We start from the raw sequence: 22,180 nt of genomic DNA, 5'->3' as shown, positions 1-22,180 counted from the left end.
ACCACATGTCCCTCTTAGGAAGAGATGGGAAAGGTGTTCCTCATCCTTAACTAAAGCTACAGTGCAGCCCCATGACATGAGAAGGATACAGTCTCAGGAGTCCTGCAGATCTTGTGTCAAATTCCAGCCCCTAGCATTGATACTATGGTCCAGTCCCTGAAGCTTAAAGATCCCAAATTCTCATTTGTGTCAATCCCCTTCCCCCAGGTAAGTTCTGAGGCTCTAAGAAAACAGGATGGCAAAACAGTGCTGACACCCTTCCCCTCTAGCTGGTGCAAATGGGAGCTGGCACGGCTCCCCTATCCCTTCGGGGCAGCTTTGGGTAACAAGCCAGAGCCTCCAATGGCTTCTTATCCTCAAGGATCAGCAGGGAAAAACTCTAGTCAGTATTGCCCCTAGAACTGTATGGGTGACACCCTCATGCCAGTCCCCTCCTTGTGAATGCCCTGCTTGGTGCCACTATGGTATTCTGGTTATAGCTCTTGGCTCACACTGACTTTTTCTATGGAGATGTTTTATAGTTCTGTGAGTACTGGTCTTAAAGTATACTGCCTTCTCCCATGGAGGAACCCAAGTGTCAAAGCATTCTTGTGCAAAGGAGCCCCCATGGCAAGGCAAGGCCAGGCAGGTCTTAGGCCTGAGATAGTGAGCTGAACTGCCACCCCCAGATGCCATGATCATCCAGAACATGGCTCAGAATGTGAAGCAGGCAGGCATACATACTGCCTCAGTGTCTGCTGCTGTGTAGCATGGGGCCCTACATTTAGGGGCTCACAAAGATAGTCTACTATATTCCAAGACTGTGTGAGTCAGGACTCCCACAAGGGTCCAGTTAGCGGGTCCTGACATGGTGCTCTGGATGCATGTTCACAGATATCAAGATGGCAGCAAGCTACTCTAGAGGGTTGACCATGGCTTTCTTTACCCTGTGATCAGATGGCTCAGCTCAGTGGGTACTGTCACCTGACACAGCTTCCTCAGTACCTTCTCAAGGAAAGTGGACTTCTGAGGTCTCAGCTCGGGCCCCACAGAATGTCTTGAAAGGCCTTGGCGGGGAACTTCAAGGCTTCCTCTCATCTAGCCTTAGAAGTCAGGTTGGCATCATTTCTATTGTAGCTTATTGGTTTGGCAAGCTGCAGAGCCACTCAGAATTAATGGAAAAATATTAGACCCCAGCTCTAATAACAAAGGAATGTCTGTGAAAGAGCTCTATGCAAAGCTGTTTCCTTCATTGGCTGTACGGTGAGCCAAAAGAAAGGTGTCTTAGCTTATCACCATCAAAACCTTCCTTTTCTTCAGCTTTATCCCTACCATCAGTAGCACCATCGCCATCCACACCACCATCAATGCCCTCAGCATCATCAAGATATCATCTTCATCTGCATCATTAGCACCTTCACTGTTAGCATTCTCAAAGCTATTGGCATCTCTATCACATTACCATCCACACCTCAGCAGTACCACCACCACCACCATCGCTGTCAGCACCAGCACCATCAACATCATCAGCACCATCTGTGTCATCAACACCATTAGCATTCCCACTGCTGTCAACATCAGTATTACATTATCACCCACATCTCATCGGTTCCAGCAATTACCATCAGCACTGTCAGCAGCATCACCACCGTCAACATCACTATTAAGCCACTCTCTACTCCTAAGCATTACCAGTAATCACCATCAGCATCTTCGCCACTATCACCACCAGCATCCTCCTCTTTAGCATCACCATCATTATCATCCTCACCAGGAAACATCACCCTCAAAATCAGCAGCGGCCTTGATACCATCAACATCACCTAAGCACCACTCACCATCATCACCGCCACCACTACCCAAACCATCACCACCATTATTATCATCACCATCAACACCATCATAACCATCATTATCACTGTCATCACCACTAACACTACTGTAGCCATCACTATCAACACCATTATATCATCACCATCAATACCATTACCACCAACAATGAACACCATCAGCATCAATAACAATAATACTACTACCACCACAACAAACACAGCCATCATCATTGCCATTATTTCCACCAAAGGCAATAACACTCCCATCACTATCATGATGACCATTCTCCTGTGCTTGTTTTGTGTACTCTGGGATCATGAAAATACAGGCACAAAGTTGCTGCATTTTGCACATACATGCTCCCCTAGGAGAAGCTCCTGGCTGCAGGTTAGTCTATCCCATGCCCCTCCTCAAATGCTTTTTCTTCATGTGCCTGCTCCTCTGGTCCTCCTCAGAGTCTCCCACCAGGGTTAGCCTATGAATTATAGTAGACTTATCATGGGCACAAGTCATTTTCTACAAACAAGAGTCAGAAGAATCAGGCACAGAGGGGGCATGCCGTAGTCTCTGGAGGCCCAGCCTCTCACTCCCAGGGTCCTCTCTGCTGAGCAGCTGATAGAGCTCACAAAGTGGGAGGCCGGGGGATGCAGAGCAGACGTTGTTAGTTCAATCTACACTAATCACGTTAATTGGATAATTGCCACTTCATGGTGTTTGGTGTTAACACAACCTTGAACTTGGCTTTCTTTCAGAAGCTTTTATCCAAACCTCTAGAGGAGGCAGCTCTGGCTGGTAAAAAGAGCTTCCTGCTCCCCCAAACCAGGGGCCCCAAAGTCTCATTTTCTAGCTGGGGGACATGTGGTAGAGGAAAAAGGCTAAATGACCCTCCGGGGTTACCAAGTGACCCGTGGATAAGGTGACACAGGAGCCGGGTGACTGCCCACTGCCTTAGGCTCTGACAAGTAAATCACCCCAAAGAGACCAGTGTGATTTCATTTCTATTCTATCTGCAGGAACGGGGGGGGGGGGCGGCAAATCAATGTTTGCTAAATGAAAAGGAAAAAGATCGGCAGGAGGAAAATACATTCTCAACTCTTAATAGGATATCATCAACAGTGACGAGTAAGAAGTGGGGTGACAAAGCCCAATTGGCTGTGCTGGGGGGGGCAGGGGTGAGTTGACAGTAAGGGGAGGAACATGATGGCATAGACTGGGGCACTGAGGAGAAAGCATAGGCTGAAGCCAGCAAACACCCTCCTGTCCAGCTGGAGCGGGCAGGTCCCAATGGCTATTCCCAGTGAATAGAAGGGGAACCAGGAGAGGCGGTGCAGTGGTTAAGTTATGGTGCATGTACTTACTCGTGCAGAAGACCCAGGTTCGATGACCAGCACCCATATGGTGTCTCATAACCATCCATAATTCCAGTTCCAGGTAATCCAACATCTTCTGGCCTCCAGGGCACACTGCATTCATGTGGTGCACAGCCATACATGCACACAAAACACCCACACACAAAACAATAAAATAAAATAAAATCAAGTAGGGGCATGGGGCATCCAGCAAAGGATGGAAGGAAGAAAGCAGTAAGGACAAAGGCTCCCTGGTAGAAAGAGGACAGATGACTCCAGGCTAGGTATCCCTGGGGCAAGGAGCTTGCATCTTCCTGTGCTCTCAGTATATTTCCAAGGACAACCTGGTTGGCTAATGTATGTGGGGGTTATTCTCACTTCTCTGGGTGACCAAAGCAGAGTTCTTCCTGCCTTGGAGCAATGGGTGAGTCACGGCTAGTAAGTGTTTAGTTCAACTTCTGATTCCCGGTTTCCTTCCAGAAAAGATCCTGACTTTAGAGGTTGAGGGTGTGAGAAGAAAGGGGATCAAATCTGGACTAGGCAGTCAGAAGAGGCCTCCAGAGGAAGGAGGCATCATGAGTCTCTGGATGGTCAAGGAAAGAGAGGGAGAGGTTGCCACTGGAGAGAGCAACAGACCTGAAGGCTGGGAGCTGAGAGTCTAGGAAAGCAAAGGATAAATGGGGTTTTCTTCAGGATCATTCTGAGGCAGAAGGCAAGCAGGGACAGAGTCCTGTGTGGACTTGACTGGGACAATGATACATGGCTTTCTCAACACTTGGCAGCCCCTACCCTTGCACACACCTTCACCTCCTCACCAAATCTCTCTAAAGCCCTTGCCCTCACACACCTCTGGATCACAACCACAATCACGGGACTTTATCTTACCGTTATTGTCCCTGACATCAGAACACCCAGCTCCTCCTTGTTGACTTCCTTGTGAGTGTGAAAATGTGTGTGTGTGTGTGTGTGTGTGTGTGTGTGTGTGTGTGTGTGTACAGGTGTGCGTGTCATATGTGAGTGTATGTGCACATGGAGTTCATCCTCAAGTGTCAGTCCTCGACACCATCCACTTTTATGTTTTGAGACAGGGTCTCTCACTGTCAGCATCCCTGTGAAAAGCAGAGTGCCAATGGGTTCAGTTCTGGCATGGGGAATATTGGGCCTGGCTGGCTGGGCAGGAAACCTGGGGAATCTGCTTATCTTCCCCATGCCAGAACTGAACTATAGACCCATTGGTACTCTGCTTTTCACAGGGATGCTGAGAATCTGGCTTGGGTCCTTAGGTTTTACATGGGAAACACTTTTCCAACTGAAACATCTCCGCATCCACCCCCGGTCTGTTGGTCTCATCTTGACGTCTTCATTTTGATCCAGCTTCTGTTTCTTTCCAGGTTTGTTCATTTGTTTCATACTAGTTCTGGATGCTCAAGAATCAATATTTCTTGGGGACTTGAGAGGGGTCTACTGTCTCCCCAGCCAGCTGCTACTCTCCTTAGAAGAGTCCAGGCTGTTTGAGGTGACACACTCTCCTTGATCTGGTGTGGATGTCTCCTTGCAGAAACAGAACTCAAAAGGACCGTAGGTGGAGGTTGAGCCTTGAGGAGCCATCTGACACATGTGAGGGGAAAGCCTGACCCAGGTGCAGTGAGGGGGTTGTCCAGGTTCAAAGTAACCCTGAGACAAACAACAGATGCCCAAATATTTTGAGATGGTTCTGTCTTCCCCACCAAAACAGCTTTGCAAGACATAAAAAGTATTTCTCAATCTGTGGGTTGTGACCCTGTGGGGGGTCCAACAACCTTTTCACAGGGTTCTCCTAAGACCATCAGAAAACACAGATATTTACATTACAATTCATAACAGCAACAAAGATAATTTTATGGTTGGGGTCACCACAACATGAGGAACTATATTAAAGGGTCACAGAATTAGGAAGGTTGAGAGCCCCTGCTGTAAAGTGCTGTGCATGAGCGTGCCAGGGGTTGTCAAGGTGCTATGACCTTAAAGATGAGTCCTCAAAGAGGGACAACAGGCCACAGTGATTGCAGTGTGGAGTTGGGGAAATCAGCCCTTGACCATGCTTCACTAGCTTCTCCTGATACTGGAGGGCAAGGAGCTTTCAGCTCCACCCTCAGGACCAGCCTCTGAAGACCCTGAGCCTCAAAGAAGCCAGAAGAGAGACTCCTCAGGATCCACAGACAGCTACAGCCGTCAGCATTCTCTTTATGACTGCGGATTTACCCACCTTGGAGCTCCTTCAGCACAGTTCCTCTCATTGCCACTGTCCCATGTTGAGCCACAAACAGGGACATTTCTGCCATCAGCTCTCAGGTTTGTCAGCCTTCTGGTCCACTAAGCAGACAGTATTAGGCAGCTTTGAAAACATCGCCTCTGGCACAGGGATACTCCTGAGTTCAGTGCAGCATGGGTAATCATGGTGAATTATCATCAATCTATCTCAAAGTTCTAGAAACTGTAGTGTCAAGAGCTTGAAGGAGCAGCACACATCAGCTCTGAAAAGTCTGGTTTTCAGTGTCAACATCAAGAGTTCCTACCAATGAAACTGCAGACACCAGGTAGTCCCTGTCATGGTTTACATCTATAATGTTCCCCAAAAGACTCAGGTGTTAAACACTGAGTGCAGCAGTATCCAGAGGTGACTGAATGTTCTGACTTCATCCATAGATGGGAAACTGGGGGAGGAGGGGCCTACCTGGAGGAAGTGAGTTACTGCCTTTGAAGAATAGGTAGGGATACTCTTCCTCTCTCAGCATCTGCTCCAGATAACATGGGATGCCATGGTTTGAGGACACCGGAGGCCCCATGGAGAGGCAATGGCATGGAGGAGCAGAGGTCTCCCACCCCCAGCCCACTCCAGCCACGTGAGTAAGCCCTGAAAAGAGATTCTTCCATCTGTCAAGCCACAGCAGTCCAGCTGACATCTTACTGATTGTTCCTCAGTGGCTAGATTAGACCTGTCCAGTCACACTGCCCCCAGACTGCTGACCCACAGACACTTGGAAATAATGAAGAGTCACTGCTGTTTGGAGCCACTGTGTTGAAAGGAATCGTTTCTATGCCATAATAGATAGCTGCCATAAGATTTAACCGTACAGTTTGAGAACAAGGGTCAAAGTCCAGATTCTGGGTATTATAGTGAACCCACTAGAAACACACCCCAACTTTGGGCTGCCCAGGAAGCTTCTATGATACAACCCCTAAGAATAAGCTCAGCTGAATGTGAGAAATTTACAACTCTCCATGGGAGCTGAGGCGGCTGTTCCTTTATGAGGACCCATTCATGAGAGAACTAATTCAGTCCCAGTAGACCTGCCCCACCCCAGTGAGGAGTCATTAGTTCCTTCTGAGGCTGGAACTCCAACAATCTGAAATCAGCTTTCACTTGAGCCCACTTCCTAATGGTCCCACCATCTCTCAAAAGCCTTATGGTAGGGACCACACACCCAACACACAAGCCCTGAGGTGGTAAACGCCTAAACCACATCACTTTTTTTGTTCTGTTCAGGTCCTGGGATTTCGTGATGTCTCCCCATGTGGGTGGACATTGGTTTATTTATTAAACATTGGTTTATCCATTCAAATGCTATTCTCATCCAGTAACGTTGTTTTACCAGGTCACTGGACAACCCAGCTGAACAGACACATAAAAATGGTAATGGCATACCACTTAGGACATCTTAAAGAAATGGAGATATAACACACACACACACACTATAGAGTCCATCATTCAAAGCACAGCTTGGGGCAGGGGTGTCCGGAATATTCACAGAATTGTGCAACCGTCTTCACTACCTAATTTAAGAACAGTTTTACTACCCCAAAAAAGAAGTCTCCTGTATCTGGCCACCATTCCCATCTTGCCCATTTCTGGTCTCTGAGAACTGTTAATCCACTCTATGGATCTGAACACTTCCTAAGAACAGAGAGACATTCTGCACAGGCTTGAGGTGTGTGTCCTTTTTATGGATGAAGACTACTCGCCAAGCCACATGTTAGCCATTGGTTATTGTTACTAGAGTCGTCCCACACCCTGGGCTAGAGAAGCTGCAGAACCACAGTCCAGTCAAGATACTATGGACTTAGATTTCTATTTTGATCAAGTTTAATCTGAGAGCTGTGCCTGGGGAGGGGAGGCGCGCCGTGTGGGTGTTTAAAGGCACTTGTCTTACTGAGTAAAAGACAGAATGGGTTCAGAGGCTTGAGCCTGTTTCTTGATGTTAAATACCCCTGTTAGCTTGGGATGGAGTGACACCAAGAGGTCAGGGGTCAGAAAGGGCCCTTGCCAAGACAAAGCTTCTCTTGACCCCGGCACTTGACCCAGTCACTGAGCCCCTGAGCCCCAGGGCCCCAGGGACCAGGCAGGGTGCTTCCCTGCTCCTGCCAGGCAGGGGCTCGGGGCTGTGATTCAGGCTGCAACTTTTCTCAGCTCCTCAGTCTCCTTATGGAACAGTGGACACGGCTGCCACACCAGAGGCTGCTGCTGTGACTCTAGGGAGCTTCGGTTTTGTGTCTCCAACACAGATGTGAATAAAGGGCCCACAAGGAGTCTGGAAGCCAGCCAAGTACTGAGCACTGGGGATTGAACCTAAAGACTTGTGCAAGCTGCTATCCTCAGCCCTAAGTGAATGATCAAGGAGGAGGAACAAAGCCTCACTGGTGTGTTCTGCACAGGTGGGGGTTGGGCAGGTGTCCTCTCTGTCCTACCTCCCCCACCCCCCCCCACACACACAAAGGCTGGGCACAGAACGGGCCCCTCTCTCCACAAATGGCCTTCTCCTGCTGGTACAGGAGGAAGCAGAAAACAGAGGGACTTGGAATAACTGAAGAGCCAGAGACTAGGTCCTGGGGAAGGAGTCCTCAGGAGACAAGTCAGCAGGCACCCTGCTGTCAGTCCTTATGGACCTCATCCACTGGGCTCTGCAGAGCACACAGGAGCTCCAAAGCTGGGCTGTGTAGAGAGGCAAGCAAGGCCTTTCCCATCCCAGCTTAGGCCATCTATCTTGGTCTGTTCCTATTAAAATACATAATAAAAGGAAGAAAAGGCTGGGCCAGAGGGTGAAGGGGAGAAAAATGATGTGGCCTCTGGGCCTTTGTTTGTCCCTCCCTCCTCCCCCCAGACCTCGTGCAGGGAGGAGAGGAGGAGAGAAGGGGCCCTAGGCTGCTTCGATCTGGGAAGGGAGGTGGAGCTCTGGGTTGACCCTGTGGAGAAGCAAAGCTCCCCCAGGCACAGGCTGCTTCTGCCTGGGCCTGCCCCACCACCAGCAGTCTCAAACACACAGCTGCCTAGATCCCCAGATGAAGACGTGCTCCACCCCTCCACAGAAGCAGCTGTGCAGCCTCAAGCCAGCCACTCTGAAGACCTGGGGCAAGGCCACAGACTCTGATGGCCTCCGGCCTCCGTAGGGCATGGAAACTACACACTGGTTTGATAAAAAAAAAAAAAAAAAAAAAAAAAAAAAAGGTTCTGTAAGTGGTCCTGCCCCAGGGCTACATTCCAGCTCCTGCTGTAGGTCCTGGAGAGCCTATGGGTGACCCACCTGCACATCCTGCCACAGGGTGGTAGCTTTAGGAGGTGGGGGTCTAGCTGGAGGAAGAAGGTTACTAAGGACAGGCCTTTGAATGAATGTTCTACACAGCTCACTTCTTATCTACTGTGAAGTGAGCGTGTTGCAGCCCAAACCCACTAAGTTGCTGTGTCATGCCTTCCATGCCATGGACGATAAACACCCTCTGAAACCAAATCAAAGCAATCCTCCTTTAAGTTCTTCAATCAGAGATGACAAAAGCAACTAACACAGCCCTGGAGATGAGATGTATGTGAGATACATATGGCACTGCCTATGCTGTCCAGGAGCTGTAACACATGGCCCTGTGGGAAAGTCAAGCCCCCTAACAGATCCAGATTGATCCCAGCCCCTGCCTGTAACAAGCATCACCTTTGGGAGCCTCAAAACTATCATTATATCTCCAAGTGATATGTCCAAGTCCCAAACCTAAGATCCCAGGCTGTGACATTATTTAGCAGAGGGGTTATTGTTGGCATAATCAGTCGAGATGAGGTGATAACGGTTAAGGTGAGTGGACTCAGACTGGAGAGACTGCTCAGTGGATAAAGTACTTGCCATGCAAGCATGAACATCAGAGTTCAGAGTTCAGATACCTAGTACCCAAAAAGCCAGGCAGATAGTCCCTGCTTGTAATTCACGCATTAACAGATAGGGCATGCCTAGGGCAAGCTGGCAAGTTAGATGATTCATCAGGATTGGTAAGCCCCAGGTTCCTCAAGAGACCATGCCTCAATAAGCAAAGTGGAGAGTGATTGACGTCCGATATCAACTCCAGGCCTCCACATACATGTGTACACACAAGCATCCCCACATATTCACCAGACATACATACACATTTTAAAAGAATGAGGGCATTTCTAATCCAGGGTGACCAGTGTCTTTATAAGAAGACCAATCCTTTATAAGAGGAGAGAGAGAGGGAAAAGGAGGACATGCACACACAGAGTTAGAGCTAGAGAGAGGCAATCATAAGCCAAGTGACTCCAAGGTTTGACAATCCCACCAGGAGCTGGGAGGAACAGGAAGGGCCTTCCTTCAGTGTCTAGACATAGAGTACCCTGTGCCACCTGGCTTCTGGCCTGTCTCCTGGTTTCTAGAACTGGGAGATGGGATGTTTCCGCTGTTTTGTTGTTGGTTATGTGTCTCTGTGTGTGCATGTGTGTTCAGATGTGTGTGAGAGATGGGGGGGGGCAGAGGTAGAGGCATGTCCATGCAGTGGTTTAAGTGCCTGGGTCCAGCAAGCATTAAGGACCTTCCTATCTTTGCCTGTTGAGAGTTGAGAGCCAGGATTACAAGCATACATCACCATGTTTGGCTCTCTTACATAGGCTCCAAGGTTTAAACTCTCATCTTCACACCTGCTCTGAAAGGGCTTTACTGATTAACCCATCTCCTTATGTCTGCTGTTTTAGGATACCTGGCTTTCGGACTTTGTCGGCAACTTGAGAAACCTGCACACCTAGAACCTGGGACCCTGAGGATCCCAGGACCTCCAGGTTGGCTCTGGCAGGGTCAGCGTTTGCCACCCTGAGCTACTCTGCAGAGTCTGGAGGGTTCCAGGGTCACAGTCTGCAGAGCAGGCTCCTGGGTGTACAGGCCACACTGGGACCCTCACTTAAGAGGAGGAAAGGTGATTCTGACACATCCCCATGTCCTGAGTATGTCAGTGATAACAGGTTTTCACGCAGCAGGACGGGTTGAGGCTCAGTGTAAGAGTGACCCACTGGACTTTGCAAAGAATGTAAAACTGGCTGTCCAACTCATGAAACTGGCCAGCCTTTGTGTAGTCAGAGAGTTCTGGGCTGGTGGCTAGGTGGGTACTGTAAGGCATTCCATCTGCCTCTTCTCCAGGAGAAGCCAACTTTCACTTGCTGCTTCAAGACCATAGGCTGCCAACTGTCTTACCTCTGCATAGGACCAGCTGGGGAGCAGGAGGCAGAGACAAAGCACAGGTACAAGACTTGCAATGAGTCCCTCCCTGTAGAGAGAAACTGACTAGTGCTATGTCCAGTTTGTTGGCCCTCCCACTCTAAAGATACATTCCCTACAATTTTTGAGACCAAGGCTTGCTACAGCATAAAGGCTACAGTGACAACCCACACTGCCTCAGAAGGTACCAAATAGAACCCTTTCTCTATTCAGTTGACTGTCTCTCCAAACGGTGCTCTGACTTGGAGTTGGCATGGTTTGTAGCTATGCACACCAAAGCCTGAAAAGCTGACTGTCTCATCCCTGAGTGGCTGCACCCACCTAGGAAGGTCAGGTCCTCAGGGATCAGGTGTCTGTGAAAACTATCCCTGAGAATCATCTAGAAGTTCCAATGTTTAGCAGGGTAGGGTTCCTGAGGTTGACCCAAGTTTGTTATCAATACCATGTATCGAATAAACCCCTGTCCCTCCTCTGAGGGGTCAGGGCTCTCTGTGAGGCCTGCTTACCTACTCAGCTGATTCCCCCCATGAGCTCATGAAAATGAACTCAAGCTATGGCAACAGAGATAATGAGACAACCCGTCCACTTTTGCAGACAGTCCTGTCTGCCCTTCATGTTTGTGATGGTGTCACAGTCCTGGGACCAGGTCCGGGAAGAAGTCACCAGAGCAGTTAGAATATTAGTAGAGAGATATCAGTGCCAGGCCTTATCTGTCACCTGGTGCCCATCAACTCAGGTGAGACCCAAAGTGCATACCAGTCACCCTTGGCCCTATAAGGCAAGTATGTATCTGCATCAGTATATTTCCAGCTCCCAGTCCACATTCCCTGACGGAGGGGCCTTGGGCAGGAGTCCCTCATACCCACCTCCTTAGCATCTGCTAACTTGGGAGTCAGCTCACTGGACAAGGAAAACCATCGAGGAATCTGAGCTTCCACTGGATCCTGGGGCAAAGATGGCTCAGCCTGTTAGAAATGAGACGATAGTAACAAATTCAAGAGAATCATGAAAAATGGAGTAGGACACCAACATGAAGAAAAGGCACAGATGGTTGGGATGCAAGACAAATCTTTATTTTTGTTTTGTTTTAGACACATTTACTATATATGTATGAATGGTGTGTGTGTGTGTGTGTGTGTGTGTGTGTATTACACATGTGGTTGGTGCCTTTGGAGGTCTGTTGCCCTGGAATTGGAATTCCAGTTTGAGCCACCATATGGATGCTATGCAAAAGCAGCAAATGCTCTCAACCACCAAGCATTTCTCCAACCCAAGACAGTGGATTTAAACTCCTTACATCTCGAGAAATCCCTGTTCTCACTTTCCATAGGCCAGGACTTGTCCCCTTCCCAAATTCCCTACCTCACTATCATAGGACACAGAGTCTTACCTTATGAATAATTTGGGTCTTGAGAATGCTGGGTTGTTATTTGTTTTTTTGTTTGTTTGTTTTCTGTTTTTTTCTGATCGTGGGCTCAGTCACATGGCAGACTGTCTGTACCTTTCCAACTCTCAAGAGTTCTGAGACAAACAGGGGCCAGCTGCCAGCTAGGGGAGAGAGGGGCCTGGCGCTCCAGCTTCTCTGTGACTCTGGCACACTCTAAGTACACCTCATTGAAAAATGGACAATCTACTTTTTATAGCTTCTGCCAGGAATAGCACCCACGCCCCACATCCAGGCCCCAGGATAGCATGTAGATACCATCAAGAAAAGACCCTTCCAAGCTTGGGGAGATGGCTCAGTTGGTAAAATGCTTACTGTGTAAGCATGAGGGCTTAGACTCAGACTCTCAGCACCACATAAAAGCCAGGCACGGCAACATGCCTGCAACCCCAGAGCTGGGGGGAAGAGATGAGTGGATCTCTGGGGCTTATTGGCCAGTCTGTCTACCAATCAGTGATCTCCAGGTTCAGTGAAAGACCCTGTATCAAAAACTAAGATTGAGATTGAGGAAGACACCAACATCAACCTCTGGCCAAACATACACATTGGCATGTACACACACATACACCACACATGGGCAAAAGAAAGGAAAAAGTCCCTCTGCTCCCCTGATCATCATCACCAAGGAAAGACTCCTCTATCCCTTCCCAGACTCCACCAAGGAACAGCCCTCTGTCCCCTCCCTGGCTTGCTTGTGTTCCACTGTCTCCCAGCTGCAAAACTCCCTGGGGCTTGCTGGAGTGCCAACAACTTCACTCGTTTGAAATGGAAATTCCCCTCTTCTTACTCTTATTGTCACTCATATTTTTCTCTAGAAGCAGGATGTGGACTTGATGGCAGATCACAGTGGCTGGGGCTCAGAGGAACTCACACAGCTGTTCCCACTTGGGATCTGGGTCGGCACAGAGTATGAGCTTCATTGGGTCTGATCCCGAGTGGAGATGGGAAATGAGACAGCTAGCAGAGCCCAAGTCAGGGCTCCCTGTCAGACAGCTGTGCAGTCTGGGTCCCAAGGGCCTCTGCCCCTTCTTGTGGCCTGGAGGACCATTGGACTCTTTGTGCCTTTGCCCTGTTCACCCCTACTCAGGAATGAGCACCCTTTGTTCAGGGTCTACAGCACCTTGGCCAGCCTTCCTATCCTAACTCCAGAATTAGCACTGACCCGTGCTCACAGGGCTAGTGGCAACAGGGCTTGATGCTCCAGCCTAATAAAGACCTGGAGTCACGCAGTTTTGAACTACCTCCTTGGCCTATTCTCTATCTGGCTGTGCTACTTCCTGAACTAGATGAAATGGAGATGATAACAAAGGTGACCTCCAAGACGGCCCACCCCAGGAGTCCCCATCCTCTGAAAAGGACAAGGCTGCCTTGTATAGATGTGACAGAAGTGAATCAAGTAGCCATTAGCACCCCCATTGGAGCCACAATCCCTGAGCTCAACTCCAGGGTCTATGTAGTATCACTTGGCCACAAAGAAGGTCAGGCCACCAGCAAACCTTCTCAGGACAGAGCAGGTATCACTCACAGTGACATCCAGAGGTCAGTAGAAACATGGCATGTCTGCATTGGGGCCCACACGTGGACAGGCCTTGCACACATAGCCCTGTACACAGGAATGGGCCTACAAGTACAATATCCAAACATGTTCTCCCAGAAAAGATCACAGATTCTCATAAACATGTGCAAACATGTATGCATAAGCATGTAGACCACGTAGTGGAATATGCATCCATCCACCAGGGAAACTGAGGAATTCACTCTGACCTGCAAAAAGCAAGCCCACAGGAGCAGACACACATTTGTGCACCGTGCCTGGGGTGCCTGGACAGCAGGTTAAGCACCCTTTCTTTGTGAATGAGGGTGGGTCCTGTAGACTCCATAAAATCTTCAGGGGAAGTTGGCCTCCTGAATTCAAGGATAGAATAAAAGGCCAGAGAAAATAGACCCACTCTCTCTGCCTGCCTACTGGAGCAGGCATAGTCTTCTTGGAGGTTTTAGCTAACCTGGGTCTAGGGTTTCCAGCCCCAACTCAGCTACACAGATTCCCCTGGAAGCCAGAGAAGATCTTGAGACTCAGGAGCTCCAAGGTCATATGAAAAAGATCATATATAAAATCCTATTGGCCCTGTCTCCCTGGAGAACCCTGACCAAGATGCTACCCCAGCAAACAGCTTACAAGCAATACCACTCTTCACACAGTCATATAGTAACCACACAAGCTTGCAGCATGGGGGACTCTGCTCATAACTTTCTACTGCAGGGCCCAATCCCTTTGCAACCCGCATATGACATCACTCTGCCTTCTTGGACTTCAGATGAGAAGATAGAAGCTCATCCAGCTAGCAGTAAAGGGTGGAAATGAACCCCCTGTGCAACTCCATCTGTTCCTGTCCTCCATTCTCCCAGTCTACCACACATGCAAATCCTCTAACCCAGGACGCCTGGAACATACTGGGGGCCAGAGAATACAGGCACAGGACTCAGAGTGCACCTCAAGAACTATGCCAACTCCTATCTGGGGGGAAGGCTGTAACACGGGCTAGTGTGCCCACAAACCCATGCTTGAACCCCACATATATTCACCTTGTTGCCCCACCCCCACATAACAACTGTCCAACTCCTACCCGGAATGGGTAGAAGAGGAGACCCATCCGCTCCCTCCCTGTCCCCAAAGCAATGACATCGTTCTCTCTCCTTCCATTAGCTGAGGCTGATGGATTGCCCCCTGTGATGATTCAGCAGCCACTGGCCGGCCTATGAAGTCACAGTCATCCTGCCAGAGCTGTGGGGTGGCCCCAGCACAGTCCATTAAATACTGGCATCTGTAGCCACTCACTAGCCTTTGACAGAGGGTGAAAGGGGATGCCCAAACAGACTCCATTGTAGATCCTGAGTCACTAGCCAGAACCAGGCAGCCCTTGGGTCAAAGCCCCTCCAATCCCCACATTCTCTACCATAGTGAAGTATCCAGGCAGAGAAGACCTATACCAAGAGAGGGCCCAGCAAAGATCAGGAGAGCTCATGGGCCTGGTACCACCTGGAATCATAAGGGTCACACCACTGACCAAGACCCAGGCCAAAGTACCCACTAAAGCACTCATGGTTCATACATTGGAGGATAGGAAGCCGCCACCACCCCTCCACTTGCCTAGAGCCACAACAGAATGTTAGACAAGGGAGGAGAGAAAAAAAAAAACTATTCAAGCCAGGCAGTGGTGGTGCACGCCTTTAATCCTAGCACTCAGGAGGCAGAGGCAGGCAGATCTCTGAGTTTGAGGTCAGTCTGGTCTACAAAGCAGGTTCTAGGACAGCTACACAGAGAAATCCTGTCTTGAAAAAAAAAACAAAAAACAAAAACAAAACAAAAAACAACAGCAACAAGAATAGGAAGGAGGGAAAGAAGGAAGGAAGAAATGAAGGAACAAAGAAACGAAGGAAGGGAGGAAGGAAGGCCATTTCAGAAAAAAGCAGGTTGGAGAGATGACTCAGTGTTTAAAAGTACTAGCTGCTCTTCCAGGGGACCAGAGTTCAATTCTCATCATTCATGTGACAGCTCACAACTATCTGTAACTACAGTTCCAGAGGATCTGATGCCCTCTTCTGGCTTTCACGTAGTGCACAGACATGCAGGCAAAATACCCATATGTGTAAAATAAAACAAATAAATCTTAGAAAGAAAGAAAGAAAGAAAGAAAGAAAGAAAGAAAGGAGAGAGATTGTTTTAGGCCTGTGCTGTGCTCTGGGGGTGGTGTACACAGAATCCCACTTCCTGGTTTGTTACATTCCAAAAACCAACCAAGAGACCATCTAGGTTCCAAACCCCAGACCCTGTAGCCCCTGCAGCCCCTGAAGCCCCTGAAGCAGACACTATTGTTCCATGGCTGACCATGACAGGAGGTACACTGTTAGGAGAAAGAGAAGTTCTGCTTCTGGGAGTCTGGCCAAGACAGCTTACTGCTCTTGAGTTTCCTAGGTAAGGCTGGACAGGCACACGTGACTACTGCCCCATCTGATGAATCCATCCTCCTGTGGAAAGGCCCCTTTGTACCTCAACCTGGCAGAGGGGAAGGAACATCTTGGGTCTTGCTCTGGGCAAGGGCAGGAGAGGTCTCTGCTTTATAAATCCCCTGGGGTGAGTTCCCCCATCTCCTCTGCCTAAGCCTAGCCTATCTCTGGCAGCCAGGGCCTCGATCCCAGGTGTGAGACTGTCACCAAGATAAAAGAGACGTAATTAAATTCCAATCAGTTGAGTGATTTGTTATCATAATGTAATATTTCCCTCCAGCCCCTGACTCCCACAGATCAGTCTTCGTCTGGCCTTCCAGGTGGGGGGTCCCTGCCTGTTACCTTGGGCCCAGCTGCTGGTGGAGCCCCTGTAGGTGATGTCCACCAGCTTGCTCCTCCCAGCCACACACACATGTCCCTCCCCCAGTGCCAGGCCCTGGAAGTGATAATGAAGTCATTTTTCTGAGGAACAGTCACCTGGAAGACAGCGTTGTATAGCTAATCGAGCTGGGAAGGGAGGCCCAAGGGAGAGAAGAGGGAGTGGAGGGCTGAGCACAGAGGGCAAGGTGAGCTAGGTAGGTGGGGGCAGAGGGTCTGGTGAGCTGCAAGCTTACCCTGTGGCCATATGGGGTGACAGGGTGACATATGCAAACACCTCTCTCTGCCTGTGCCCTGCCCGATGCACTTCTGTGAGAAAAGATCATATGGAAATGGGGATGGAATGCTGTCTTGGGGGGCTGTGATAACCTAGGGAACCACCATGGAAAGTCTCAATTGGGCCCTACATGGCTTTTGACAGCATTCACTCACAGATCCCCACTGGGACCCTTGAGGAATGCTTGCCTGCTTGGCCTCAATTTCTAAGTGTCAAGACTGCGATCCAGACCACACTTGACTTTTACTTTGGCCTCACAGAACTCTGCCTGGTGTCACTGGACACCCCAGGGTACAAACACAAGGGATTCTGTACTTTCTTGGCATGGAAACCCCTGCAGAGAGCTGGAGGCTGAGATTCCCCAGTCACTCACACAGCCACTGCTCCAGCACTTTGGTTTCCTATTGCCTGCCTGGATAGTCGGGGTTAGAGGCCATGGTATACTATCTGTACCCCTAGCCTGGTCACCTCCCTGGGTCCTCAGTTTCCTCATCTGTGAAAGGACTGTCATTGTCATAGGTTGTCTGAGGACAGAGGCCCTGGTGTGTCTGGAGCAAAGCTGGCTCAGTTCATTGACTGTGAGCAGCGGTGGTGGGAAGGAATGCTCTGGAAGAGGCAGAGGTGGGAACAGCAGCTTGTTTACACCTCTCTGCTTCTGTGGCTTCTGTTTGCTAAAACGGGTCTGTTGACTTTTCAGGGGTGGGAGGCGCAGGCTGTGTGTGGCCAGCTTGGCAGGCAAGAGTGGTGAGTGGGCAGCCACGAGGCAGTGGGCCCAATCTCCCCTGTAGGCAAGTCTACTCCAGGCCTTGCACTCACACGTGGAGGGAGGAGCTGGTGGCAGAGGGCACCACTGCTACCCATCCCAGACTTGAACTGTGCTGGTGTGGCCTGGTTCCAGCCCAAGCTTACCTCAGACTGTCTCTACATGGTGAGGCACATGGAAGAAGAGCCTGTGACTCTTCCCAAACTCCAAAAGGAAGAAGGTCACAAGAGGGCTAAGAACTGAGACTCAGACACAGTGTACCAGTCAAGGGGTCTTCCATAATAGAGGGCTTCTCTTTGGGCAGGTCAAATGCCAGCACAGTTGCTACTGCTGGTGATGGGTCATGGATGCGGGAGGCCAAGCCATTTCTGAAGAAACAGAGGGAAAGGTTCCTATTTGGAGTCATGAGAAGCAACAGAGGAGTGTTCATGACTTTCCTTCACTCAAATGATTTTGTTTCTTTGTTTTGTTTGAGACAGGGTCTCATGGGCCCAGGCTGGCCTCAAACTCACTATATAGCCAAGGGCAACCTTGAGTTGATCCTCCTGCCCCCACCTCCCAAGGACTGTGATGACATGCACACACTGCCATACCCAGCTTATTTGGTGTTGCGGATGGATTTCAGAGCTTCCTGCATGCTTCTTACTGAATTACATCCCCAGCCCCAAATGTGACATTTTTTTTTAAAGATTTTATTTAGTTATCATGTATACAACATTCTGCTTCCATGTATACCTGCACACCAGAGAGGGCACCAGATCTCATAACGGATGGTTGTGAGCCACCATGTGGTTGCTGGGAATTGAACTCAGGACTTGTGGAAGCGCAGTTGGTGCTCTTAACCTCTGAGCCATCTCTTCAGCCCCTGACATTTTTTTAAACAATAAATAAAAGGCACACAATGCAGGTGTTTAGGGTGTTGCTATCAGAGCTTCTTAACTAGGGAGAGATCAGTATCTAGAAGCATTTTACCTAGTTCTGCCTTGAGAAGATTCTGAGATGGAACTGGGATGTACATGAGTGAGTGTCCACACACACACACACACACACACACACACACACACACACACACACACACACACCACGTAAGGTCCAAGCACATGCAGGCAGGCACAAACTCTTAGAAGGGTGGATGCAGATGGAATCTCAGGAGGATGGAGCTCCTCCCAACCACTGGACAGGCAAGCGGCCCAGAGGAGTGAGCTGTGACATGGCCTTCATGAAACATATCTGAGAACCAGTGAAGCTGTGACCATCAGGTGGGGACACCCACCACAAGCTGGAGGAGATGGGAGGATTCTGGGCTATACATCTGTGGCCAGATCACCTGTCCATGAACTGTGCCTTTGAAGGGCAAACGACAGCCACCCAGCAAGCCATAAGACCAGAACACCCAGAGCTGTGCCCCAACACCCTAAATCTGCTGGTAAAACTGCAGTTCCAGGCCTGCCTGGGCCACTAGTATAACCCAGGGAAATTTGAGCCCCTCTGCTATTACCTATAACCCTAGCATGAGGCCCTGGTACAGGTTAGCCCCCAATAAAGCTTAGTGCTTCAGATCTGGCTCCTTGATATCTTTCCTGTAAATAAAGCAGGAAGGTTTGGAGGGGAACCCTGGGGGAGGCCAGAGAAACTTGGTCTCTAATAGTAACAGCTGGGATAGTGATGTTCTTGTGTGCCACCTACAATCTATTGCTTTTGGCTTACTAGGAGAGTTGGGAACTAATCCGTGGGAGAATGGCCCTGGTTGATTAGTCATGTCTGCCACAGGTGCAGGAAAGGGTCTGAGGGCTGGAGAACTGGCTTGCCATAGAGAAGACTGACTATATCCCAACACTGCTTCTTCCCGCCTGCTGGGGTGTGGGCTCAAAGCAGCCTGCCTTTCCCATCAGAAGTGTCTGTTTCCCTCTAAGACTCCTGTGACACAGTCTGTCATCCCTAAGCCAGCCACATACCTGTTGGCTTGCCTCTACATCTATCTACCTCATGTCTGGCCCTCCATCTGTCCCTTTATCAACTGGGTCATTCAGGAAGCTCTAGGAGAGATCTATAGGGCAAAAGTGCTACAAGGTGACCAATGACCTCCGGGTGTGTGCTGCCCTTAGGGATCTTCAAATCCTTGGCTGAAAACACCACCCTAGAACTGGTGAATGGGCTGAACCCACAGGATGTCCCAGATGACCAGCTAGGACTTGGTTCTATGAGGGCTCTGGGTAGGAGCTTCAGGTGGGGAGAGGTCTTATTCCTGGAGGACACCCTTTCAGGGAGATGCAGCAAGGAGACAGAATAGACACAGGAGGTACATGGAACCAATGTGTGTGCAGAAGGGCCTAGGGGGTAGTCTTGGTATAGAACACTGGCGTCCAATCAGCCTGGCCTAGGTGAAGTTTACCTCCCTCCTGCCACCTCGGGGCCATTGCTAAATGTCAATAGGCCCCACCTTCCTCATCTGAGAAACGGGGCATCATCTTCACCTTGTGGAAGCAAGAAGGCCCAGAGTGGGATTCAAGCACTGGGCAAGAGGGCAGAATCCCTGCCTGGACAGACTCACCACTGTAAGAGGCTGAAGCTGACACCCTGGGTAGCTTCCAGCACCTCCCAGGAGTTGTCCTGCCAGTTCCTGTCTACGAATGAACAAGTCAGGAAAGGGCCCAAAGCCTCGCAAGAGGAAAGGAACACACTGGGATAGGGGAGAGGCAGCTTGTGCCAAGATGGTTATAACAACCCGGTTCATGCTGTGGAGAACTGGAAAGCACCCAGACGCCCAACAATAGTGTGGGGTGTGGGGAACCAGCAGCCACAGAGGCAGCTGCAAGGACCCTGTGGGCACAAAGTGTTTGGCAGAATCTGCATCAGGGCAGGAGTTGGTAGGATGGATGGAGAAGGTGTAGGCACACGGTAGAGGGTCTGGGTGAGCACACCCGGGAATGGTGATTTGGCTTTCCTGTGCCCTTGGCTGCAGGAGACCCTAAGATTTGCTGCCATCCTTACACTCTAGAGAAGGAACTTCAGTGTCTGGTGCCTGAGGACCAGCTCCAGCCTGTAATTACCAAAAGTATCATCCCCCTGCCTTCTGCTTGCTGTGCCTCAGTTTCTTCCACTCCTAAACTGAGTGGTCATAGCTCCTCGTAGCCTGAGAATGGGAGTGTGGCTCCTGGGTATTCAGAAAGGGACAGCTGCTGCTTCTTTGAATAGGATTTTCCAGAAAAGGGGCTCCTGTGGACCCTGGTAACTTCAGCACTCACCCCCCCACACCCCTCCCCCACAGCAATGTTCATACTCACCTGAGGCTGAGTTCTACAGGCCTTTGGCATTCCCCAAACTGGACCTCCATCAGCAGGGGTACATCAGGTGAGGGGGGGTGCCATGCTTCCCCAGCCCCAGCACTGATCAGAGCCCAGATCTGAGCACCACAGGACCTAGCTACCCACATGAGGACTCCCTCAGCTGGGGCACAAGCCAGTGGGCAGAGTCAGGAGCCTAAGGGAGCAGTCAGGGCTGGAACTACAGCAGTCATGTGGTCAGGGTGAGGAATAGCAGGGTCTTTGCACCAACCTCCCTCACTGGGGCTGCTGCAGCAACCTTGGCCCTAGAGAAACAGGCATGCAGTGGGAGCAAGAGCTTTGGGGAGCCAAAGGAAAGCCTCCAGAATTGTGAGGGGATCAATAGCTCCTAGGAGAAAGCGATGCATGGACCTGAGACCTAGCTGGGGCTCAGCCCTAATGTGGATCTTTCCTGGATCCTTCAAGGAATACCCAGACATGCTCAAGACCAAGTGCTTCACAAAGGCTCTTACCATTTTATTTAGCTCATAGCTGCTACTATCATTTTGATTTTCATACACTTTTTATTTAGTGTGTGTGTGTGTGTGTGTGTGTGTGTGTGTGTGTGTGTGTGTGTGTGTTATGTACATGTTATGGCATGCAAATGGAGATTAGAGAACAACTGTTGGAATCAGTTCCCTCCTCCCACTGTGTAGGTCCAAGAGATCGAACTCAGCTGCAGGTGTCTTCACCTTCTGAGCCATCTCTCCAAACCTATCGCCATCATTTTACAAATTCGGACTGGAGTCACAGTGAATTCTCATATACAATGGCAGACTCAGAATCCAAACAGGCCGGTCCTTTTTCTCTTTCATTGAATCACTTTGCCCCTGCCTTCTAAGAGGGAAGGGAAGTTGCCCTCCCTCTTTGTTCCTGTGCCCCACTGCCCTGCATTGGGACAGGACATGGCACCCACCTGCCATAATCTGTGTCCTGCTCTGGGCTGGGGGTGGGCACAGCTGCTGTGTCTCTCCCTCTCTCCTCTGGCCTGATAGCTGGACCTGGGGCGGCTCCTTGGGAAGCCACCGGAGAGCTGAGCACGTACCAGCTATTTTCTCGGATGAGTTATAATTTTCCTTCATTTCCCCTTCAAAACACGCTAATTAAACGGACATTGTTGAAACAGCCGATTGAGATTCAAAAGCGCATCCCTTTTCTAAAGCACGTCCTTATTCTAAAGAACACCCTCATTTCTGTGGAGGCAATTGCACGCATTGTGAGAGCTGGGCAGGGACACACACGTGCACACACACGTGCACTTGTGCACGCGCCTGTGCACGTACACATGCGCTCGCGCGCTCTCTCTCTGTCT

The sequence above is a fragment of the Cricetulus griseus genome, chromosome 6 (assembly GCF_003668045.3).
Source record: "Cricetulus griseus strain 17A/GY chromosome 6, alternate assembly CriGri-PICRH-1.0, whole genome shotgun sequence".
Classification (NCBI taxonomy): domain Eukaryota; kingdom Metazoa; phylum Chordata; class Mammalia; order Rodentia; family Cricetidae; genus Cricetulus; species Cricetulus griseus.
The sequence above is the reverse complement of the archived record's forward strand: the minus strand, read 5'-3'. Positions refer to the sequence as shown.